This window comes from Microtus pennsylvanicus, chromosome 10, assembly GCF_037038515.1.
Source record: "Microtus pennsylvanicus isolate mMicPen1 chromosome 10, mMicPen1.hap1, whole genome shotgun sequence".
In the NCBI taxonomy this organism is placed as follows: Eukaryota; Metazoa; Chordata; class Mammalia; order Rodentia; family Cricetidae; genus Microtus; species Microtus pennsylvanicus.
Window position 1 is genome coordinate 61,001,241 of NC_134588.1, and position 26,641 is coordinate 61,027,881.

The following is a 26,641-nucleotide window of genomic DNA, read 5'->3' on the forward strand; positions in this document are numbered from 1 at the left end:
TCTCACTGACTTCCTTTCCCAGGTCTCCTCCTAGTCTTTAAAGTTAACAGCTCAGGGGTTTCTGTGCCTTCATTGTTGACCTCATCCTGGTCTTTAGTCCTGATCTCTGTATTTGATGTGCTAATGACTCTATAATCACTTCCAAGCTTTGCCTTTTGTGGAGTCCCAGTGAATTTTCAGATGCTCAGCCATGCATTGGGCGGGGTCTGAACTGAGAGCTGCCCCTCCTCAGCTCTGCATTCGAGGAAGCCATTTAAGCTCTGGCAGTCCCAGTTTCCACATCTGTGAACTGCGGAGGTTACAACTGTCTGCTATGTGAACCAATCATAGAACTGAGCTCATGTAGGCAGCTCCAATAGCCTGCCTGGCTTACAGTACAGGTGTACCGAATGAAATTACTATGTTTACGGTGGTTGTTATAATCTTCAGCTTTGTTATTTGGGTTAGTCAGCCTTTAATTCCTGTGGTGAAATAGCTGAGAGAAATTACTTAAGGGAGGAAAGCTTTATTTTGGCTTGTGATTTTGAAGACTTTACTTCGTGGTTGTTTTTAGGCTGTGGTGAGGCACAACCCTGTGTTGGGAGCCATGTTATAAAGCAGAGAAGCTTATTTCGTGGTGCATAGGAAATAGGGAGGGAGAAAAGGAAAGGGAACAGGCAGGAACCAAATACACCCTTTTGGAGCTGGAGCAACACTTAGTGATTAAGAACATTGGCCGTTGTACTAGAGGACCCAGGTTCAATCTCCAGCACCCACATGATGCTCACAAACATCCATAACCCCAGCTCCAGAGGATCCAGTGCCCTTTTCCTGGCCTTTGCAGACACCAGGCACACATAGTCCAGACATACTTTCAGACAAAATAGTAAAATGAAAACAAATAAAATCTTAAAAACAATTATTTTCAAATTATACCTCTAGAAGGACTTATTCCTTCCTAGTTGTTATATTCTAATAGTGTTTATGTCACTAGGTCATTAACATGTGGGTCTTTGAGGGAACATAGATTCATGTTATAGTGATAGTAGTTGTATTTTCTCCCATAGGCTATTTCTTCTCTCTTTCTCTTTATCAATTTCTAGCCATTGATAAGGTACATCAAGTCTGAAGTTCTATTCTAATTCTGTCATTGATGGCTGTGTGAACTTCAGTCAATCTCCTAAACTCTTGGAACTCATATTTGATCGTGACAATACAAGCATGCGGTAGAAGGACTGATTGCAAACAATAAGTCATAAGATCTTTCTTAAAATCCCCAAACATTTGGTCAACTTTGATAGCTTCCTTTCTCTTACCTTCTCAATCCATAGAGTACTTTCTTGCTGACTTGACTCCCACAGCCTCTCTCGGTCCCACCCCACCACCTATGATAAGTTCCTCAGTGACCTGGGTTGTGGTAGAGCATTGCAGTAGCTCCCAGGCCTTTGACCAGCAGCAGCAACGTTCCCACTTCCCTGACATTTATTCTTCCAGCTCTCGTTACACACCATAGATCGCACTCCACTGCACTCCACCGCTGCAGCTGGGTTTTATTTTCATGCTCAATTGTCATTCAAGGTCAATTCAAACACTAATACAATCTTTAATTTGACCCTTTGATCGTCCAGTCTTGTGAATTTATTGTTCATGCTGATAAACACCGTCATCTTACTGTGTATCTTAAATGCTAAACTCATAAAAAAATTTCTCCTTTTGTATTTTCAATGCTGGGAATCAAACTTGGAGCCTTGTGCATGCTAGGCAAGAATTCAGATTCCTTTTTCTTTTTGGTTTGATTTTTTGAGTCAGGGTTTCTCTGTGTAGCCTGGATTGTCCTGGAACTCACTCTGTAGACCAGGCTGACCTTAAACTCAGAGATCCACCTGCCTCTGCCTCCTGAGTGCTGGGATTAAAGGTGTGTGCCACCAACACTCAGCTGCTAGGCACAAATTCTCTCACTCAGTGGTAACTCTGGCCTGAAAATTCTGGTTCTCTTCTCAGGGTTGCTAATGTACATTAAACTTCATGGAGAGCCACTCTCAATTTCCTGAACGGGCATTTTCCATAAGCACACATAAAAACAGCAACAGTAGCAGCAGCAGCAGCAGCAACAACAACAACAACAAACAAAACAAACAAACCCAGAGTAGACCTGGTAGTTACTTGAGGAAGGTAGTTAGCCTCTCAAACTGTTTTGCAGTGTGGACAGTCATTTTTTTTTAATTCAGCCTTATTTATGAGTGCATTTTAAAGGCTCTTCACATGTGCATTTGTTACACTTTTTTCTATAAACCCAATGAACCCATAATCAATGAATGAAAGACTGTGTCATCTTCAAACAATCTAGAAGATCTTGACTTCTGGTGTCACTTAAAAACCCGAGCTGGAGCCCCAGAGTCCACTTGTTTCTGCTTTGACCAAGAGATTGGATTCCTAAAAGTCATTTTGGTGGAGTCAAAATCCAATTAGCTTGGCAATTCTATGAGCCATAACATCATTTTAGCAGATGATGGGAGGGCTAGAAAACCCAGTGCATCACTTTCTCTCTTTCGTAACAGAAAGAGGAAGGGACAAACAGAAAGAGGCAGGAGCAAAGGAAGTTATTGCAGACATTTTTTTCTTCCAGGTATTGGACAAAACATTGGTAAGACATCAAAGATGGATTCTGTCTTCAGGATGCCCTGTGATCTCTGGGTTTTTCCTCTCTGTAAGGAGCCCAGGAATGGGAAGGATACCCAGATGTCTTTACTGAGCTTGAGCCCTCATTCTATGAAAGGGGGATAATATTCACTCTTTGTTGTTTAATACCGTAGAGTGTTTAAGACAGAATATAATTCTTCTGATTCTATTTGCTGAAGTAGGCCATGTCAACCACATCTTGGACCAGTCATTTGTTTTTAAACATTGAGTCCAGGACCTTACTTTTATATTTGTTATCTGTGTATATGGCTTCTTCTTCGTCTTTTTTCTTTTTTGGACCAGATTTTCAGATTTTCCCAACAACTTACATTTTTTGATTGAATTGCAGGTCCTTGTGTTTTCTGGGTAAGTGTTCTACTAATAAACTACATCCCTAACCCCATAATTGTGTTTTATATGTGTGGTATAACGTGAAAAACTATTAACTATTAAGTGGGAACAACATTTATTAAAAAAAAAACCAACAAAACAAAAAACTCTTGGACAATGTGTTGATTAGGTTCCAGGTTGTTATGTAATTAGAAAAGCTGGGGAGGTGACTCACTTGAAGAGAGCAGAGAGGCCTCCATACATGAGTCTAAACATCTCTACTACAAAGCTGTCTATCTGTATGCTCTATAGTGAAATAGTAAACATGTTTTCCTGGGTTGTGTGAGATTCTACAACCAATGAATCAAACCCATAGCCATTCTTTCAGAAGTCTAGGTGACAACCCGTTATTTCTGGTTGGCATCTGAAATAGGGGACAGTCTTTGGAACTCAGAGTATCACTGGTGGGGTGTGACCTCCCATACAGGTAGATAGTGTTAAATGGGATTGAGTAACAAGAGTCTAAGCTGGTGTCTACTGAAGAAATGCTTGGTTGTGTAGGGAGAGCACACAAACTGGTCCAGAGACACTTTCTGAGTGAGTGACCACAGTAAAGAAAAAAATCACTCTTTTCTTTCTTCTATTTTGGTTTCTTGTTGCTCTCAGTCATTCTTTTAACAGTACACTTCTGTATGAACTCAAAAGAAAACCAAATAAAAAATATTAATCTGAAGTTAACAGGAATTCTGAGTTTGGAAAGGAAGGATTTTTTTCCAAAGTATCTGATTCAGGAGTAAAACATTTTATGTTTATATTTCCTTAGTCCTGTCCTTAGCTTTTGTTTCTCTTTATAAATACTTTTAAAGGGCTGCTATACTGTTTTCAGCATGTGCTCCTGAATTTCCTTATTCCTGTAAACAATATATATGTATTCTTTTGAAGCATGATCCAGCTATATATTCTAGACTGGCCTTGAACTTCCAATCTCTCCTACCTCAGTTTCCTGAGTGCTGGGATTACAGGTTTGTAATACAATATCTGGCTTGTTTTTACTATTCTGTACATAGTTGAGAAAGAATTTTACGAGCTGGAGAAATGTACCAGTGATTAAGAATGCTTGTTGTTCTTCCCAGGTTCTATGCCATCACCCACACAAACCCTCACAACTGTCTCACTCTAGCACAAGCAGATCCAATGCCCTCTTTTGACTTACACAGCCACCAAGCACACACATGTTACATACAGATGTGCGGTGATTTGAAAGAAAATTGCCCCCAAAGGGAGTGACACTAATGGAGTGTGACCTTGTTGGAGTAGGTGTGGCCTTGTTGGAGGATACGTGCCATTGTGGATGCAGGTTTTTAAGTATCATATATGCTCAAGATACCACCCAGTATCTTACACCACTTCCTGTTGCCTGGAAGATGTAGGACTCTCAGCTACTTCTCCAGCATCATGTCTGCCTGCCTGCCTGCTGTCATGTCCCATTGTGATGATAATGGACTGAACCTCTGAATTGTAAGTGACCCACCACAATTAAATGCTTTACTTTATAAGAGTTACCAGGAGGATCTCTGTGAGTTCAAGGCCAGATTATTTTGGTTCTGGGTATCTGGGAACAAATAAGTGACTTCCTGCAACAAATTGGTGCTCCATTGTGTGCTAGCTAAATCCACATAAAACCTGAGAGGGCTTGGAAGAGAATTCTAGACACTAAAAAACAAAGTTTAGCTGTTTTTTTTTTTTTTTTTTTTGGATGGGCTCTGCTTGCTAGCATCATGCTGGATTTCCTTTAAGAGAGGTCTTCCTCATTCAGTGGTAGCAAAGAAAAAAACCTGTGCAGTTTCAAAACAGCAGTTTTCTGGTTTGCCAGCACGAGTAGCTCTGACTCTTTTGGGAGGTCTGGCTACAAGGCATTTAAATGGGGTTTGTGAGCAGAGTGTTAGAAACTGCATAATGGCACAATATAGACCAGTTGTATACCTGCAACTGGGACAGTGTGCACTGTTTGCAGAGATGAACAGATCTCTGCCATGTTGGACTGGGCAGAGCCAAAAGTCAAAGCAGCCTTAGTCTTAGCCATGATGCTTTGCATTTTAAGAAGCACTCTTGGTCAGAAAATAATTACAGATACACAATAAAGACAGATTCAGTAAAAGAGACCCCTAAATGGGTTACAGTGTTGGATAAATGTATGCATGCTTGGGAGAGAGAAAAAAACAGACAATTATAAAAAGAAGTAAATGGTTTAAAAAAATAAGACAAAGTCTTTAAAGGGACAAAGTACAGGCAGTCATAAATTAAATGAATAAGGATAAAAATAAATATCAAAAAGTAATAGAGTAAAAACAAATAAGCCATGTAAAAAGAGTCTGGATTATGTATATTATTGTGTTTTCTTTGAAGTTTTTGACTATGAAGGGGCTAAGTACAGAGAGACATTTCATTTTATGGGATGGTAAACTAAATCAACCTATATATTTTAAAGGTATCTTGATTACAAAATTTGGTTCTAAAGATTTGTTGCTTTGGAAAGAGGTTCTGCTTTTGTTTCCACAGAAGACAAGAACCTGTGCATTAATTTTAGATAATTTTGTATGGTGGACCAAGACCATCTGAAAGGTCTCCATGAAAACCCTCCAAAAGAAAATAGTAAGCCCAACAAAAAGCAGGAAGCAGTTTGGTGAGAACTATGCCCATATTCACAAATATTTTTTATAAATGTTTGTTTACATTTAAAGGGGGATATGCTATAGAGATTTGCATTGGTATGGATCTTGATTTATTGATACAAATTTAAGGTCAATTTTGTTATATGTATATTTCTGCTCTTGATTAAGGTATTGTGTTTCTGCAGCTCATTTAAAATATAATGTATAATTAAGAAGTATAGGTTAATAAATAATCATCTGTAATAGTCAAGCTTGTGGTCATGTTAGATTTTTCTAGATATACAGAAATGTATTTCAGATGGGATAGACATTCTTCAAATCTTTCAGAGACCTTCAGAATATGGCATTTAAAATGTGTTAATAATGTAGGATGTTTTATGTCATGAGACATATCTGTTCTTGGCAGTATTAATTACTTCAAGAGGATGATGGGGTACTTAAGAGGCTCCTTATGGAGTTTTTTTGGCCATTTGGGCAAGAAACTGCTCTTGCCTGGACTGCTTGATGCTGTGCTGTATGAATGGAGATGCAGGACCTACAGAAAAATGACTGCTGAACTTGCCTAAAGGTGAGATGGTCCTTTGGGGTTCCTGCTTCATGAAAGAGTCTGATAGCCATTCTGCAGAACACAGAAGAAAGTGACTGACAAACTTACAATATAGGTGGAACTGTCTTTGGAATTTCCTGCTTCAAGGAAAAGTCTGCTGGACACTATGGGCCTGTAGGCTGAAGATGGATGCTGCAATGTTATAAAAGAACATTGGGTGACTGTCCATGAAGCGAGATGTCTGTATCAATTCTAGAGTTTTGGAAGTTTACAATGCACTTCCTATTTGCTTAGATAATATTGTATCCTTCTGGGGTCTTTGATGGAGTTGAAGAATAGATAGAAAGTGGATATAAATATTGTAACTATGATTCTTGCTTGATACCGGTCTTGTTTTAGGTAATTTTACTATTTTAAAGTTAAAACCTTCCTTTTTATTTAGACAGAAAAAGGTAGATGTGTTGTGAGGAGACCACTTATTCATTTCCCAGCCACTGGGTATTGTAGGAGCTGCAGGCTGCATTCTTGCCGCCCCAGCTCCCAGCCACCTGGCTAGCTTATGCTCCGAAGTAACAACACACAAATTGTATTCATTTAAACACTGCTTGGCCCATTATATTTAGCCTCTTCTCAGCTAACTCTTGCACCAGGACTAGCCATTTCCATTAATGTGTGTAGCACCCCAAGGTGCGCTTACAGGGAAGAGTCTAGCCTACGTCCAGCCTGGGTCAGAGCTTCATTGTGTCTGTCCCAGAGAGCAGAGCTAAGGCGTATGAGCTCTCTTCCTCTTCTTCCCAGAATTCTGTTCTGTTTACTCCACCCACCTATGTTTTAACCTATCAGGGCCAAGCAGTTTTTTTATTATTTAACCAATGACCTTCCTCCATCAACTGGGCAGCTCAAACCCAAAATAACGACATAGAAACTATATTAATTAAATCACTGCTTGGCCTATTAGTTCTAGCTTCTTATTGGCTAGCTCTTACATATTAATTTAACCAATTTCCATTAATTTATGTATTGCCATGTGGCTGTGGTTTACTGGCTAAAGTTCTGGTGTCTGTCTCTGGTGGGGCTACATGGCTTCTCTCTGACCCTGCCCTTCTTTCTCCCAGCATTCAGTTTAGTTTTCCCTGCCTATCTACCCTATCAGGCCAAACAAGTTTCTTTATTAACCAATGGTACTCACAGCATACAGAGGGGAATCCCACATCAAAGATGCCATGACGCCACCAGAGGAGAAAGACACAAGCCACCAGTTGGATCCTTGCAAGTAGGTCATGAGCCTCATGGTAAAATATAATAGAAATGGGTTAATTTAAAAGATAGGAGTGAGCTAGAAATATGCATAAGCTAATAGGCCAAGCAGTGTTGTAATTAATACAGTTTCTGTGTGATTATTTAGGTTTGGGGCAGGTGGGAACAAATAAGCAGCCTCAGTTGTTAGTACTGAAGAGGAGCTCCATCTCTTTAGGTCTTGATCCCGTCCCCTAGGGCAATATTTACGCTATTCAGCAAGGTACAAACAAGACTTCTGCACATCTCAGATCCAATACTTTGATGGCATTCCCAAGGGAATATATTCAGAGGAAAATTCACTGTTTCTTACACTTTCTCTTCCCCACTCCTCACAATCACTATGCAAACTGCTCTACTATTTTGGATTCCTGTCTCTCTGGAGAGGTCGCCATCTACCCAGTCATTCAAACTACCATTGTGTTTGCTTTGACCACTTTCTTTTCATGGTCGTCTCTCAGATTGGTACATTTTATGTCTCAATCTAGTACATGATGATGCTAGAAGTGATCTCTGCCTTCAGTCTCAACTCCTTACTCTGGAATCCTCTGACCATCTCAGTGCCACCTGAGTGACCATTTAAAACAGCTCTGACTGTGCATTTCCCTCAATGGAAAGTCTTCTCTGGTTTTGTAGAATAGAAGAAAATAAGATGAGTCTTCATATCCCACCCATAACATTATTTTCATTACTGTCATTGACTATGTGCTATAAACAGATTCTACCATAGGTCTTAATTAATAATTATGATTTGTTCTTTGGGACTCTGCTTTCTTCTTGCCAAACACATCCTGGTGAAATCCTCCATGAGATGGCACCATCGTTGGAAGATCAACAGAACTGTAGGCAGCATGGAACCAAATACAGTGTGGTCTAATAGGAAAGATGTGATTCTTCCAGAAAGAATGTGTCAGGTATTCTACTCCAAAGAAACCCCAAGTCCAGAGTGGTGATGCATGCCTGTAACCCTAGTGTTATGAGGCTGAGGCAGGAGGATATTGAAGCAGGAAGAAGAGAAAACTGGTTTGTGCTCCAGTAAGACTGTCACAGATCAAAACCTAAACAAAGACCAAACAAAAAGAACCTAGGACAAAACCACAGAGAAACCCTGTCTTGCAAAACCAAAAAAAAAAAAAAAAAAAAAAAAAAAGAAAGAAAAGAACCTAGGAAAAGAAACTATGTGCATGTTCTTATGTGATTTCTACATTCCACAGTTTGCATAGAAACACACACTGTCAGCACTGACCCTTGATAGTGTCTGGTCCAGTCGTTTTATGACAATGTTCTGAGGCACTCTTTTGGTGGCACCCCCTATGGGGTGTGAGGAACTCCCCTGGTGCCCCCCTACAGGGTGTGAGGAACTCCCCTGGTGCCCCCCTACAGGGTGTGAGGAACTCCCTTGGTGGCACCCCTACAGGGTGTGAGTGAAGCTGCTTATCTGCTGGTGACAGTTTGTCCTGCACTTATGTTGATGAACTTTAGCTTCTGATGGAGGTTTTGGTGTCTAAGTCTGTTTGAGGAAAGTTTCCTCACTTTGGAGTTTTTCAGATCCTTGATCTAGCAGGCAGTCAATGACTCAGTACTTACAAGCATACAGTGCTCCTGTGGAGGACTGGAGTTTCTTTCCCAGCACCCTGTCTAGGAGGCTCAGAACCACTTATAACTCCAGGGAATATGATGCCCTCTTTTGGCCTCTAAAGGAATTTGCATTCATGAGCTCATTCACACAAACAATTTAATCCCTCCCCTAGACAGTGTTTCTCTGTGTAACAGCCCTAGCTGTACTGGAACGAGCTCTGTAGACCAGACTGGCCTCAAAATCACTAAGATCTGCCTGTCTCTGCCTCCCAAGTGCTGGGATTAAAGGTGTGTGCCACCACCAGCTTTAATATACAATTTAAAAAAAGTCTTTAAAAAAACTTTTTTTTTTTTTGAATTTCTCTTTGTAGCCCTGGCTGTCCTGGAACTAGCTCTGTAGACCAGGCTGGTCTTGAACCCAGAGATTTGCCTGACTCTGCCTCCCAAGTGCTAGGACTAAAGGTGATTACCATGACAACAGGCCTAAAATTCATTTTTAAAAGGTCCTTGAGTCGGGCGGTGATGGCGCACGCCTTTAATTCTAGTACTCGGGAGGCAGAGGTAGGCAGATCTCTGTGAGTTCGAGGTCAGCCTGGTCTACAAGAGCTAGTTCCAGGACAGGAACCAAAAGCTATGGAGAAACCCTGTCTTGAAAATCCAAAATAAATAAATAAATAAATAAATAAATAAATAAATAAAAAAAAAATAAAAGGTCCTTGATCCAAAGTTTATACCTAACTCCCCTCCTCCTTCCTTTCTTTCTTATTTTTAACTATGTTTTTAGAAACATGACTTCTGACCCACTTGGCTGCCTAAGTATAACCTGAGCAAGAATGATACCAAATCCATGCTAGTCGTGTAGGAGGTGGGAGCTCTGAAGGTCTTAACCCTAGACAAAGAATTACAGGCAACTAAGGAATGCTGTGAGCAGAAGAAAGAGGGGAGTAGCTGGATATCCAGTACTAAATGGACAACCCTCAAAACACACGCACAAGTCACATTATACACACAGAACAGGTTGCATTTATATATTTAGAAACACACACACACATTTAACAATCACAGAAAAAGAGGTCATGAATTTGAAAGGGAGCAATGGAGGGTGACTCATGGGACAGTTTGAAGGGAGCAAAGGGAAGAGGAAAACGATGTAAAATGATGTAATTCTATTATAATTTCAAAAGATAGAAATGAATAAAAAGAAGTCATGCCAAGGCCTTGGAAAAACAGATGTGTGTATATATCTTATAAATTATAGAATTCAGAGCTTTCTTGTTTACAAAGAAGTTTCTAAGATGTACTAAGTATTGGCTTTAAAAATCAGTTGGATTTGCCTGTGAAAGGAGCCCGTTTGCTTCTCTGATTGAATCATTTTATCTCTGTTGGGAAACAGGGTGTGGTCATGAGCACAATAGCTTATGAGTGGTCTGAAAACAGCTCAGAAGACCGTGAAGCAAGAGCCTTGGTCGTAAAAATTAGGTGAAAGAGCCGCCATTTCAAATGAGGACAAAGACCCTGCTGAGGTCATCAGGACCCGCGAGGCAAGCGGGAGGCCTCGATTCAGAGGTGGGGCAGGAGATTCCGGGTACCGAGGTCATGTTAGGGGGCTGATGATGATGAAGTTCCACATGAGACTGGAAAGAGAGGGGTAAAACCCATCAACATTCAGAAATTTAAAAATCAATTACAAAAGGAAAGACTGGAAATTTACCAAAGAAGATGAAATCCTACCATGAGGCCGTCAATAGGAAAAATAGACAAAACAAGTCTCAGGGACCTAACTTAAACTGAGTAACTTGTTACAGGAACTTCCCTCTTACATTCCTGCTCCAAAGGAGAGGCTATGCGGATGGTATTGAGAAGTAAAGTCAGGACACTCGCTGATGTTTTGATCCAAAGTAAGGAATATAATTAGAGGAAGATGAAGCCGAAGACATCCCAGGCAGAGGGGGAAATGATTCAGTCACTAATATTGCAAGATTAAGCCTCTCTCTTGTTTTGGGGGAGAATTAGAGCGAGTTCATGCAGAATAAAGCAATTACCACACATGAGCTCAAGCAAAGGTTCCCTGCCTCCCCATGGCATGCGTGGCTTCGTGCCATGAAATCAGAGTAGACAAGACTCAAGCGTGTCAATGGAATTCCAGAAAGTTGTGAAGTCTACATTTCAGGGCAGAATCGGCTTTTTCAACTTCAGGGATGAATTCAGGAAGGCTTAGATTTAGCATAATCAGGATTCTCATGTTAAGAAGGCCAAACTGGAAATTGCTAGCTCAGATGAAAAATGAGTATCATGTGATTGCTTGTGTGTGTGTGTGTTTAGTGTGAATGTATGTGTGTGTGTGTGTGTGTGTGTGTGTGTGTGTGTGTGTGTGCATGGGCCATGGTTGAATAAAATTGGTCTGGAATATGGAAAAGTCGTTTAACCATTTAAAGATACAATTGTTTCATTAATATTTACTTATATCTCATTAAATATTCATGACGCCTTGCCTCCCCCTTGTCTAACAGTGCCGCATTCATTGCCATCTGCACCAGCTCAGCACAAGGGAGGTCTCAATTAGCCATTCAGACTAACAGCCTCTCAGCAAAGGGGCCCTTACCCTGCAATGGGCTGAAAGCGGGCGCGCCTGTCTGTAGGCAGAAGCAACAGGGAAACAGAGGTGCCCTGGGATGGCTTACAGTACAGCCGGCTGAGCGGCTGGCTCCGCTGACAACTCAGGAATGCAGACAGGATGGTTTCAGGAAAAGGTAAGTAGAAACAGGTGTGTAAAAAAACCCTGTGCTAGGGGCACATGATATTCTGTAGGAAGCAAACTGAGGTATGAACGGGACTAGGATGAGGATTCTTAAGTCTTTTGTCACGTTTTCACCAGTCACTCCGAGGCTAGGCAATGGGTGAGCTGGTTTCAAATACAGACTTGTCCGTCTACAAAACAGGACTGAAAGTATCTTCCCTTAAAGGAGGAGCTGAGGGCAAAGGTGGGGTTAGGGATGGGGATGACAATTACCTGTTCAACACTACTCCTTCCTGAAGGCTTAGGCTCTTTCCTGCAGGCCACAATGGCTATCCGGGCTAGCCTCACGCTAGTGTCCCATATCTCTTTTCTGAATGGCTTGTCTCTAGGGAACCCAGACTCCGCTGTATGGTATTATAAGAGACTGGAGAGTTGGATCCCGATCTGAGTGTGCATCTACCCTGAAAGTAATTATACATGAACGACTCTCTTGTTCATTGCTAAACATCAAACACCCAGTGCTGAGGAGCTGGCGTCAGTAAACGGCCCGCCGGGCAAGCATGAGGGTTTGAGCTGGATCCCCAGTGCTCACCCGAAGGAGAACCAGGTTCGGGAGGATGTACTTGTAATCCCAGCATGGTGGAGGTGGGGACAGGAGACATTCTATGACTGGCTGGCCAGCCAGCCTTGACAAAGCATTGACCTCCAGGCTCAGTGCAAACCTTAGGGTGGGACAAGATTGCGTACCCAACACCTCTGCCTTTCATGGACACACAGGTGCATGTGTGCATACATACCTATGTGCACACACCCATGTGAACATGCACACACACATGTGAACACACACACACACACACACACACACGAACATGTTCACACCAACACAAAACCAAATGTTCGCTTTTTAATCTTTAAATGATGGTAGGCTGTTGAAACGGGGCCGAGTGTAGAAGAGAACCAGGACATCTGCAGCAGGCAGAAGAGTGCTTCCCGAAGCCCGCCCGCAGTCTCACTCCTTGAACCTTTGAATATGTCACCTTTAGCAGAAAAAAGTGATTTTTAGGACTTGACTAAATTGAAAGTCCTCCATGGGGGACAAGTTCTGTATTATTCTGCTTCATCAGGTCTAACCGCATGAGTGAAACTTAGGTGAAAAAGTGGGCTGGAGGGATACCTCATGATGGCTTGGAGGATGGAGAAAGCCACTGTAGGTCCAAGCAGTACAAGAAGTCTCCTGGAGCTGGTCTACCAGACCAAAGAGGCAGGGAACTGAATTTTGCTAAGGATCCAAAGGAGCAGGGAGCATCTTCTCCGCTTTGCACCCAGAAAGAAACAGAAGCTGTTGGTGCTTACTTTTCATCCAATGAGATTTATCCTAGACTTCTGAGTCCAAACACTACAGATAAATCTTTTTCTTTGTTGCTGCTTATTTGTTTTGTTTTGTTTTTTTTGAGACAGGGTTTCTCTGTGTTACAGTTCTGGTTGTCCTGGAACTAGCTCTGTAGACCTGGCTGGTCTTGAACTCACAGAGATCCACCTGCCTCTGCCTCCTGAGTGCTGGGATTAACAGCGTGCACCACCCCGCCAAGCTGATAAATCTGTTTTGACATCATTGTTTGCGATAATTATTTTAGGGTGGCAACAGAGATATAACACAGGATCTCCACCTCGCACTCCCAGCCACACTTCCAGGTTCTCTGCACCTAGGCCTTGCCCAGTAGTCAGGATGAGGGAAAAGGACAAACAAATTACTCTTTCCTGTGAAAAAGCCAGCACGGGCCCTTTCCTGTGTCATCTGCTCTGGAGCTCTTCCGGTTCCCATGTGGCTTAATGGGGATTGCGAGACACAAAACCCAATTTTTTAATTTGTATTATTTAGTTTGGATCAGCAAATGTCTCCCGAGCTGTGTCCTGCGCAAAGTGAAATCACCTATACGCTGTGTCTTTAAAAGCCGGGGAAGTGCGCCGAGCAGCAGCAGCAGTCAATACCAATTTCCACATCTGGATCAATACCATTGGAGGGCTCAGGAGCTGTGAAGATTGTTTCACACACATACTCGGGAGAGGGAGGGCTGGGGGAGAGAAAGGGAATTGGTTTTAATGATTTCGTGGCTCTGAGTATTCCCTCTCTCCCTCTTTTCTTTAAAAGAAATAAATACATAAAATTAGAAACCAAATTTACGGACCTGTCAGTCTGCATCAAATTCAGCGTCTTTCCCTGACCTGTCACCAAAAGTGGCATCCAATCTAGCAAAAGGCCTGATGCTGTGTGTGGGGCTCCATGTATCGAAGGCGACGGCTCCGCAGTGCTGTCTGCAATAATGCAGTAGTCAAGATGCTTGTGTTTCCAGCAGGCCTTCCCTCAAGGACTTCACACGCAGCTTCCTCTATCTGCAACGGAACAACGGGACCCAGCAAAGTGTTCCTATCACCCGCGAGGAACAGCAGACGCAGTAACTTAGGCGCCATGTCTCCATGCACGTGTCTGGCCGGCGTGGGTCTGGAAATTCGTGGGTTCTTTCTACGTAGCCTGACTCGGTCATTCTGAATGCTGGAGTCTCCTGCATCACTGGGACAGGGAGCTGGGTTTTTTTTTTTTTTTTCCACAAGGCCTAGTTGCCAAGATAATGCAACCGAGATGGAAATAGCAGAGCAAGGGTGAGGATCCGATGCCATTAGCCTTCCTGGAAGCTTTCCCAGTAGGTCAGGGGCTCCGGCTTTTTTTTTTCCCCCTGTGAGTGGGCACAGCTTTAAGCCCTCAGTGTCACGTGAAGCCTCAGCCAACATGCTTTCCTGCCACACAGCCCATTAGCTCACCTCCAAAGAAGGCTGACCCTCTCTCTGCATAGACAAACTCACCCTCAGAATGAGCCAACAAAGGAATAAATATGTCCCCTCTAGGCCCTGATATAATGGGGCCACTTAATCCTCTGCTTGGTAAATGCTGCAGCTACAAGCATGACCGGCTCAATCTGTTAGGCAGATCAAATGGCTTTCAGGGATGTGCAACCCCCAGCTGCAAAACCCAGGCTTTCATGAAAAACTGACTTTCCAAGTAGCAGTTATAAGAATTTTCTTCCTGGGCACCAAGTCTTACACAGTTCTCCTCAGGGTTGCGCAAAACATGGTCTCCTGGGTGATCCCCACAGATTCCTTATACAGCTCTGCTTCACCTCCGCAGTGCTCTGGAGCTGGGCACGGCAGGGAGCCTCATGGCTCGGGAAGGAAGTAGCTGAAGTGGCTTAGGAAACTGCGAAGCCAGGACTGAACAGGTCAGCTAGCCCCTTGAGGTCGAGGGATGGGCAGGACCAGGCAGCAATCTCTGGCTCTTGTTCTGGCTGATGGAACGCATTTCCGTGAGCGGAATCAGAATCACGGAGCCCTCAGCCCCCAGCTGCCTGATTAAAAGTAGGCTGCTGTCTACACGACCTTCAGACATCCGTGCCCTGCCTCTGTGTCCTCCTCTAGGGCTCCCAAGGTTTGGCTTTGCTGGCCACTCTCATGAAGGACAGGCTTGACGCCCCCCCTTCAGCAGAGAGAGGTCTGCAAGGCACCAGTCTCTGAAGCGATTAAGGCTTTTCTTTAAGAGCCAGGAAGTCCCCACTAAATTAATCTTCTCGAAACAAGATTTAAAAAGAGCACAAAATGCCAACCCTCAGTCGGAAAACACGACTTTTGTTTGGGTCGTGTCCTCAGATTGTCCACACTGTGTTTAATTCTTCCTGATGTGTGATACCTGCTCACCCAATACATCCCAAATCAATTAACGACAATTAGTTTGGTTATGAAACTGTAAAGCAGATATAAAAAGCTCCCTAAATCTCCCACTAAAACACTCAACAAAGCAGCATTCTCCCTGTATAACAACTAAACGAATGACTTTATAAATTTTGTTTATTATTATCGGGACTAGGGAAAGAGTCAGCTGATAAAGTACCTGTTGTAAAATCTTGAAGATGTGTACCTGTAACCCCAGTGCTGGGGAGGTCGAGGCAGACAGGAGCTCCACCATGCTCAGCCAGCCTAGCTGGTGAGCTCCAGTTTATGGAGAGACCCTATGGGGAAGAAAAAATAAAGGACAATGATTGAGAAAGATATCTGGTACTGAGCTCTGGCTTCCACGTTCTTGCACACAGTGTGCATCCACATGCAGCTTTGCACACATATGCAAACCACATACCAACATAATACACCATGCTCAGAGAATAGCAGTTGGATAAAGATATTTTTTAATTATTGTTAGTGCGTAGCTCCACTTAGATCTAATGGGAAGGGCTCATTGCAGAAAGCCCCCCAGAATTGAAAGTCTTATAGTCAGAGAACAGCTGAGTGCTTCTCTCTCCATGGCTCCCTGACTGTGTTTTCCTTTTCCAGAGCTTTATGCTTTCTGGTCAACCACCCTGGCCTTGGTTGAGGAAGTGAGCATGCTTCTACATTATGATATAGAAGTCAAAAAGGAGCACATTTTCTAGGATAGGGGGACAGGAAGTTGAAAGGTGTCTATTAATTGCTTTCCCAACACAGTCACCAACACCTGACAGAGCACCTTAAGGAAGGAGACATTTATTTTGGTTCACAGTTTCAGAGGATTCAGGCCACAGTTGCTTGAGCCTTTGTTCTTGTGCTAAAGTCATGGAGGCAGGGGCACGCAGTGGATGATAGCTGATCCGTCATGGCTGACTGTGAAGTAGAGTCACACAGCAGGAAGCAGCCAGGCATAACAGAAGCCTCCAAGGGCTGGCCTCCTGTGAGACCTTCTTCCTTCAACTAGACAGGCTGAAGCATCAATAGGCTCCTCAAATGGTGTGACCTGCTGGGGACCAGTCATTGAAAACACTAGACAGAAAGAAAATTTCATATTCACTCCACGGCCATATTCAAAAAGGGATTATCCTAATGTTTATTTAGAGATTATAGGATGGTCCCCAAATTTCATGGTATGGCTAAGAGGTTTTTTTATGGGCACGTGACATGTGTCACCATCAACTACCCCCAGGAAACATAGAGAGTGCATTATAATTTGTCTGCTCCTCAAGGGGCTGACTTGTTTTTAATATAACTAATAACAATGGCTGTACAGTTTGAAGTAACCATTAAAACATAGCAAAGCATCAAACCGGCTATTAAAACCTCAAAAGCCACACTCTGTATGACACCCGGGTTTACAAGGTCCTTTACCTGGTGGTCTGACAACTTTCTCTTAGTCGACATTCCTGGAGAAGCAGGTATCCCGCCCTTACCACGCCATAAGAAAAGCTCGCTTGTCTAAGCGTTGTGGACTAGCTGGCCAGATGAGGCATCTCCTCAGATGGTCAGGCACTCCGATCTTGTCCTCAGGAAAGGAAACAGAGCTGACACAGATAAAGATCGCAGCTCCCTTGCTTTTTCCTGTGGAAGCCTGTTCTGACCTGTTCTCTTTAGGGCCTCGGCGTGAGTACCATATTTGTTTTGCGTTTTTTGTTTTCACTCGTTCCGGGAAATTTATTGAGCGCCTACTAAACGCGCTGTGCCATGTGCATAGGCGTTTATTTAATTACATCTTGCATCATTTGGCAGATTGATTCCATAACCACAGATTAGTTGGCTAGGATTCTGATTCTAATTTTGCCCACAGTGTGCTGTGTGGCTGCGAGTTAGGCACCCTACCTCTGGAAGCTACCTCGATTTCTTTCTCTGTCGGGTGGAAATAATCGTAAGTGACAGCTGCTTCGAGAAGCGCTGAGGATGATTCACGTTCAAGTCAAGGTGAAGCTTGCGAAGTTCAATTATTTCATCCTCAAAGTGCCACTCTGAGATCAGGGCAGGGGAAGATTTGTTTTAATTCATACTGCAATAGTTACAGGCTCTTCCAGCCTTTCTGTGGGTTTCTCCACCACTGTGTTCTCGTTTAATGACTGCTTTTGCTTGATTTCCAGGTTTCAATATCGAAGCGATTAACTTGGATTGATTGACCGAACCGGTTCTTCTCTGAAAGGTTTTCAGTGGCAATAAATAAGTATGTAAAAACTCATGAATGCCCAGAAGGTAGATCAACAAAATGTTGAGAGAGAATCTGAAAGGGACAAAATTTAGGACTGAGCTTGAGTTTGCGTTCTCGAATCCAGTACTTGCTGTGTGCTGTCGGAGGAGCTTTATTTCTCTGTGTGTGGGAGTCAGCTTGCTTTGTTTCACTGGCCAATGTCTGTCTCGATCTCAGATCTCACACTCACTGAAGCATCCCTGGATCTTGAGATAGCAACAGTCAAGAGCAGGTGGGAAGAGTCACACTGTGAGCCAGAAGGTGCTGATTTCTGAAGGAAGGCTAGGAACCTAAGCCAGGACAACATTTTCCTTCCTTAACACGAGGCTCTCCAAGTATCAGCTATGGAGAAGTGATCAGACACAGAGGGCTCTGTAAGGAGTCTGTGGCAATACAGACAAGACCATGCTCTGTAAAAGCCATTAAAGAGAGAACAGTGGGAGAGTTGAGAGATACTGCTGAAGAGGAAAAGTCAGTCTTTGCTGAAACCTCTGGGCCTTGCAGCTGGGGTGGCACAGGCAGGTCCCTTGATCTGCCTTAAAGAAGGCACTGGTCACACTTAAAACTGTCCACTTACCATGATGAGGATTACGATTCTCTATCATGTCAGGGTCCAGAGGAGAATGGATTTATCCTGTGTTTGGTTCACCTGGAGGGTGAGTTTGCCTGGGCAGCATGAGGGCCAGCCTTTCTCAGAGCTGAGCGGTTTGAGGCCTTACAGAGAAGAGCAGAAGAATCATAGAGGATAAATCTGAGGGAGGTGTCGTAAGGGATGCGGAGGATTCTGTATGCTCATGCCACTTGGGACCCATGGGCACGGTTGGATTAGGAGAGCAATGTGGGTCAGGAAAACAAGAGAGACCAGCAGAAAGCTGTGGCCATAGCTCATCTGAAGGAGATGGTGGCTAGGATTTAATACTAAAAGATGAACGACGAGGAATATCTGGATCCAGAGCTTTTGGTCGAGCCTCATCTACCATGGGAGGAAAGGCTAGGAGGAAAGCAAGCTGATTTAAAAACCAGACCTATGGAGTGGCAGAAGCCACCTAGATGTTCAAATAGATACACTGAAATGCTCTTACTGGTTCCTTTTGTAGTTAATGTGGCCAAATATCTGACAAACTTCAAGTAAGAAAGGTATACTTTGGCTTAGGTTTTGTGGTGGGGAGAGCATGGTGGTGGCCGGTCACATCCTGCCCATAGTCAGCAGAGAGATGAACACTCAGCTGGCTTCCTCCTTTACAGTCTATGCAGCATCCCAGCCCATAGCGTGGGGCTGCACACAGTAGGGTGGGTCTTCCTCAACAAACCCAATCCAGAAATCCTTCCCAGATGTGCCCAGAGGATTATGTCCTTGGTGATTCTAGATCCTGTTAAATATTTGTCATAGAACATCATAAGTTATGAACTGAGAAAACAAGACCAAGTGGAATTGGACAATAGGGGTAACAGTGATAACACAGGTAGCTGGTCAAACATTATCAAGGTGAGTCGGGGAGGGTGTTTATGGAAGAGACTGACTTTTAAATGAGCAAGCTGAATGAAGGTCTGAGACTCTGTCGCTGCGCCAAGGAAAACAATGTGAAAAGATGGGGTTTAGTGAGTCTTTTTATCTTTAAAGAGGCGGGCATCCGTAACAGTGGATGGCAGGGCTCTTCTGCCCCCTTCCCCCCCTTTAGCTTACTGGTTATGTCCCTTGACACTGTGACAACACTCCAACTGGGGAAAACATGTGGAACAGTTTGCCTCGTATTCTCCCAGTCTCCTTTCGCTACCCTTAAAAAGCAAACAAACAAACAAAACCACTAAAAGCAACATACAAAACAATGTCATTTACAAAACAAGTTGTCCTTGGGGAGATGCAATCTTGTTAGCAGTTTAGGCTTGCCTGCACAAACATCTGTTTTAAAAGCACATCTGTATGGATGCAATACTTAGCAGGATGACCTAGGCTTTCTCTTAGAGAATATAATGGATTTTTTTTCCGTTTCTTGTCTTAAAGCCCTTTCCCTACACAATTAGTTAGTTGAAAGGGAAATCATTCTGCCGAGGTCCTGAAAAGGCTGATCAATAACTGCTGGATGATGCTGTGTGCGGAATTCCAGGTAGTAGCCATAGTTGATGAGGCAGTGGGTAAGTGATGTCATTGGTGTCTGAGCTCTGACGCCAGGAAGCACAGGAATGCTGCCCAGAGGGCCGAGAGGAGTAAGGATGGCTGGCTTGGGGCTGAGACAGACAGGAAAACAAAGCTAGGTGTGGGGGAGGGTTGCCCAGCCACGCTGGAGATGGGGAGAGTGTTAGTGACTCCGGGAGAGAATCTCCCACGCTTGCTGTCTGTGAACTGGAAAGAACATACGGAGGATGGCTAAGGATCTCTGGAGAAATTCTAGTTGGTCACTGGGCTCATTCATTTATTCATTTATCTGCTCAGTGAATACTGTTTGAACACCTATTCTCTGTCACACAATTTACTATGTACCAAGAGGATGAGCCTGACATAGCTTTTGTCCTCGAGAATCTAATAGTGAAGTTGGAAGTCACATTGAAGCTGGTAGTTATGAAACACCAGAAAAACGTCGGAGATGGTACTGTGCACATGTGCTATCTCCAATTTTGGCTTTAAGACACTATTTTCTATGTTTATTGCATAATTCCCTGAAAAGGGTAACTGGAGTAAACTCTGCTTAGATTAGTGACAATTCTCCTCCATGATTTTGATGTATAGAATGTGCCCTGTAAGGGCTAAAGGTGAAATTAGATAGCTGTGTTCACTAATTGTTCTCAACAACATTAATTTTGACTCCTCAAAACAGACTTTACTTGTTAATCCGATGCCCATTTTCAGACTTGGGGGTCATACTATGTAGGGAGTGACATGTATTGGTCAGTTCGCATTACAATGTCCAAAGCTAAGGAGTCTATGCAATACATAGCCAGACCAGAAGTCATTGTGTTTTAACACTGGTCAGTATTTGGACTCAGAGATCTCAATCAGATCTGAATTTTGGATTGAGCATCAGCCACAAGCCAGTATTTTGTGGTGATGGTGGACTGCTTAGCACCTCTCAAGTTATGATCAGTTGCCATGAGCAATATTTAACAGATGTGATTTGTAATATCCTGAGGGTATATCCCTTGTCACTATTAAGACACCACTAGCTATGTTTTACTTGTGGTGATAGGGTTAAATGGTCTCTCCAAGACCCTGCAGCCAAAAGGTAACTGATGTAGGACAAGAGATAGATCTTCAAGTGTTGCTCCCTGCCTAATCTGTGCTAAATGTACAGATCCCCTGTGCGGCAGAGCATGTGGGCTCTGGTCCTGATTATCGTACTATGAAGACCCCTTTGATGACTCTGGCACAAACTGGAAGAATACATCTTGAAGCCGCCCATGGGAAACCAACCCCTTCTAATGGTGTTGGGGGCCCTTTAATGTCAGGGCATAGAGAACCTACTATCAACAATATCAGCTCTTGAGCCAGAAGACTTGATTGCACCCTAACCACAGAATAATCGCTTGCCTTGTGTTCCAGAAATACAATTAAGAAATGCACACCTACCATCCACAGAGTTCTTGGGAGGATTTAATGACTTCATGCATATAACATGTTTAGATCAATGAGTTTCCCAGAAGAGATGGACAAAAGGGAGTCCCTTCCTGGGTCACTTCTACCTTTCTATCTACCCATCAGCATCTGCAACAGCCCTTTCTGGAACTGCTGAGCGTCACGTGTTTTAAAATGGGTATGAGTCATTGAGATGAATCCAGATGCTGAGCTGTCTTCCCCTTCTCACTTCTATGACCAGTTTGCCTTCTGTAAACAGAAACAAACAGGAGTTTGTCCATCTGGGTGCGGCTGTTGGCATTGGTTTCCTCTTGTGCCATTGGAGTGAATGTTTTGGGGTGACTTCTTCTGACCAGTTTTCTTTACACAAGGTTTTACTAATTATTTTTGAAGTCTTATGATAATTGAAAAGTTGCAATGAAGCAAATCACCTAGCATCTTATTTTGTCCCCGGGGATCTTGTGGTTACTTAGACATAAGTGTGTCCCTTTGTCCTCTTGTTACTTCTCCAAGTTGGTCATTGATGGATACAAACACAGGGAACATTACCTGTGGGACACAGACTTTTCCAGGCATTCAACACACATCATCTTGTTGCATGTCTGTAACAACTGCATGCGACGGAAACTATGATCCACACTTTATTATAAAGAGATTGAAATTCATATTATGAAATGCTGCCACTCACCACACTCACAGAACTAGCATACAAGTGAGCTGAGATTCGACAAGACACTGCTCTAATTCCAAGTATAAAGTTCTCACTATTTTTACCATCAAAATGGTCAAAATGTTGTTTTATTCCAAAGTGAGACCTGCGCAGAAAACGCAAATGTCATGGGAGAGGCCACACTGACCTGTGCTTGCATGAGGGTGTAAGATTGCCATCAGCCCTCCTCTCAGAAACAGGTTTTGATAAGAGAGGAATTGGAGAGAGATTGCCTGGCAGTGACGGGAGAACGTGAGAAGGGATGGGGAGAAGGCAGAGCAATATGTAGATGTTTCTCTCTGCTACTGTAACAAATGACCAGGAGCCTAGTGGCTTAAAGGATACAAATTTATCACGTTACTCTTCTGTAGATCAGAAGCCTGTCAGGAAGTCTCACCAGACTACATAAAGGTGTTGGCTGGGCTGGTTCCTTTCAGTATGGTCAACTGCAGGATCCGCTTTCTCATTCTCGTGGCAGAGCCAAGTTCTCTGAGTTTGTTGGACTGAAGCATGTTTCCTTATCAGCTATTAGCTGGGGATGATGCAGCTTCCAGCGACCCTTTCTGATCTTTGCAAATGGTCCCCTCTCAGACGGGAGCTGGCTGTTGGATCCTTTCCCCGCTGCTGTCTCAGGGTCATTCTTGCGCCTTTTGTTGACCCCACAGGAAAGGTTCTTCACTTTTCAAGGCTCATGTGATTATATTCTCAAGGACACTCTTTGCACCCCAAGGTCCTTACCATTAGTTACGTTTGCAAAATCCTTTTTCTATATAAGGCAGTATGTGTTAGGTTCAGATCACTTGGGCACGAGAGTCTTCACGGGAGTCATTATTGTACCTTCCATAAAAAGGGGAGCCCTGTGGTTACCCCCAACTGTCCTTGTCTCACTGAAGTGTGGCCTTGGCTCTTACAGTTTTGGTGATTTTTCTTCATTGCAGTCTTGAGTGGATCTGAAAGATCAGAATAAGGGTGAGGCCGAGAGAACCCCTGAGCTGGAAGCAGACAAATCCTAACTTACCTCCAAAGGGTTTTTGGCCTACCAGCCTGCCCACTGTCCCTTTAAAGCAATTTGTAGTCTGTTATCCTGTATCATTAACCTAATTAGTGTAATTGCACTCAATTACGTAATCAGTGTAAATACATGAAGAATCCCATAATTAGACGGTGTAATTAGGTAATTAATAGATGACGTGGGAAAAATCCATAGCAAACATTCTGAAATGGACATAGTGCCTGCACAGAGCAAGATTTGTTCATTTTAGCCAACTCCATCTGCTTGGGAAGCAAGACTCACTAATTAATCAGAAACCAACCATAACATTTTTAGTTTAAGAATCTTGTGTTTTGTCCTTACACACCCAGTTTTATTAACATATCGCCAGGTTCCTTTTCTGTATTGTGTTCTGGGGGAGAAAATTCCTGCATACCTGTATAGGGAGAGGAAAAGTTGGTCCAATGTAAGCCAGATTTGACATTGAGTCTACTGTTAGAATGAAGTTAAGGCCATGCCCACCTGAGAAAACTAACCAGACTGTTGTAGAGTTGGGATGCCTGATAGGCAGTTTTGGACATGGTATTCCTCGAGATAAGGTCACTTGAATGATGGCATTTATGCCTTAAGCAGAGCCCGTAACTCTTGGGTGATGGGGAATCTGTCAATCCAGCCTCCACACAATCTCTTCATATCCACCCCTTTCTGCCTCAGAAGATTCTCTCTGAGTCAAGTTGCTGGCAAGTCTGTTCCCTACAGATACGAGACCTACACAGCAAAATCCTGACTAAATTCCTTGTACCCATTTCTATCTTCTCTGCAATCTATTGTCAAGCAGGCAGAGTGGTCTCAAGTTGATTTTCCCTGTTCAAAACTTAAAAATATTTTTTTTGCTTATGTTTGTCTGTGTGTTTATGTGTGCATACATGTCTGTGCCTTTGGAGGCCAGAAGAGGGTGTGAGATCCCCTGGATCTGCAGTTCCAAGGTATGTGCCACCGCACATGGGTCTTGGGAACTGAACTTGGGCCTTCTATAAGAGCAGCAAGTGCTCTTAACCACCGAGCCCTCCTCAAGGGCCCTGTTTGAAAGTTTGTACTAGACAAAACCCTACATTTTCAATATGGGTTACCCAGCATTTTGTGAGCGGATCATTCTTTGCTTTTCAATCTTTTCTTACAATGTCTCCTTAGTATCTTCCCTCACACTGGCCTTCTTCAGTGTCTTCAAAAGTGTTCAGCCCTTTCCCATGGTGGTGCTTCCCTTCACGTTCTTTCTTTACCTTAGAACATGGTGCTCCTGTCCCTTTTTTTACTCAAATTCATTCATCCACTAGGCCTTTAGACCCTATTTTTAAAAAATAATTATTTTGTTGTTTGTGAATGAGTCTTTTCTTGCATACCCATATCTGCCCTGTTTTGAGCCTGGTACCTGTGGAAGCCAGGAGAGAGTGGGCCAGATCCCCTGGACCTGGAGCTAGAGATGATGAGTAAGTGGGTGCTAGGAGCCAAGCTAAGGTCTCTGCAACAGCAGGGAGGACTCTTAGCTCTCCAGCCCCAGGAGTGTTCTTTTGTTTTATAGTTTAAAATGTTTTTCATTAATTTCTCATGATACATTATGATCTTCTTCCTGATGGCTACCATGATCTTTAATTTTATTTTTCCTATCTGTAAAATTTCTTTAAAACACTGTAAAATGATTTATTTATTCTTACTTTATGTGCATTGGTGTTTTGTTTGTGTATACGTCTTTATGAAGGTGTCAGATTCCCTGAAACTGGAGTTACGGATAGTTGTGAACTGCCACATGGGTGCTGGAAATTGAACCCAGGTCTTCTGGAAGAGGAGCCAGTGCTCTTAACTGCGGAGCCATCTCACCAGTCCCCTGTATCTGTAATATTTGCAACGTGTGTCATTCATTTGAGTTTGAAGTTCATGAAGACAATAGCCATGTTTGTTTTGTTCAGTGTTATGTTCCCAGTATCTGGCTAGCCCTTAGTAGAATCTCAGTAGAATCTGGAGAATGAACGATGTGTTGAGAGTGGGTGTTTTGAGAACCAACAGGAAGTTATCACATTGGGGGCAGGAGCCAATTTAGGATATGGGATGAGAAGCCTGAAGGAGTCTCAGGATCCATAGTCACATACTTCAACAGCAACACATGAGTCTGCTTTACTGTCTGGAGACCATTGCCTAGTCTCTAGGATGGTAAGCCCAAAGGCTACTTGTCCATGTGCTTCCTGAAAACCCATGGAGCTTCCAAAACAGGAAGTCAGACATTTTGGTGACTTCCTAATTCACAGACAGGGCAGAAGAAAAGATGCAGGCTAGGCTTTTCAAATTGTCTGTACTTAGTAATTAATTAATGTGGGTTTAATTGATAAATGTATTATATTGTGTCTAAAGATGCTTACAGAGTCAGGCAGATGCTAGTCAACAGTTCTTGTGTCTGGGTTCTGGGTCTTTTAGAGAGAGCAGAAAGCAGCTTCATGAACAGTATGACCACACTTGGCTTTTCTCTCCTTTTTCTTTTCTTTTATTTAAAAAAAAATCTATCTATTTATTTACTTATTTCTTATGTATATGATATTCTGTCAGGCCAGAAGAGGGCACCAGACCCCATTACAGATGGTTGTGAGCCACCATGTGATTGCTGGGAATTGAACTCAGGACCTTTGGTAGAGCAGGCAATGCTCTTAACCTCTGAGCCATCTCTCCAGCCCCCTCTTTTCTTTTTTTTTCCTCTTTTCTTTTCTACTCTTCTCTTTCCTCCTCTCTCTCTCCCTTCTTCTTACTCTCTTTTCTCCCCTTCCTTCCTTCCTTCCTTCCTTCCTTCCTTCCTTCCTTCCTTCCTTCCTTCCTCTCCTCTCCTCCTCCTCCTATTATTATTATTATTATTACTATTATCCTTATCCTTATCCTTCTTCTTCTGAGACCTAGCTGTCCTGGAACTCACTCTGTAGAGCAGGCTGGCCTTGAAATCACAGAGATCCACCTGCCTCTGCCTCTGAGTGTTGGCATTAAAGGTATGCACCACCATAGCCCGGCTTCTCTCCTTTTTTTAAAAATATATATATATATCTTCTAGTGGAGAGACATCTCCTGTAGCCTTTTGACCAAGTGTTGACAGATCATTAACTTGGTTTTTCATACTTGTTACGGTTTGAGTGAGAAGTATCCCTGAGGGAATCATCTTTTTGAACACTTGGCCCCAGCTGGTGATGGTGTTTTGGGAGTCTGTGGAAACTTTAGTGCCTAGTTGGAGCAAGCGGTCACTGTGTGGGCAGGTTTTGTGGGTTACCGACTATGCCTGGGTCCAGCCTGAGTTTTCTGCCTCTTATGTATGTGTGAGCAATTGGCCCCATGCTTCTTCCCCCACAGGTGGGAGCTCCTGACAGGAAATCCATGCCTTTCCTTTGCTATGGATTTGACGAAATTGTTCCAAAAGCAATTTAAGGAAGGAAGGAAGGATTGATTTTGGTCCACAATTTTGAGGGTACAGCCAGTGTACATGGCAAAACGGCCTTGTGCACACAGAT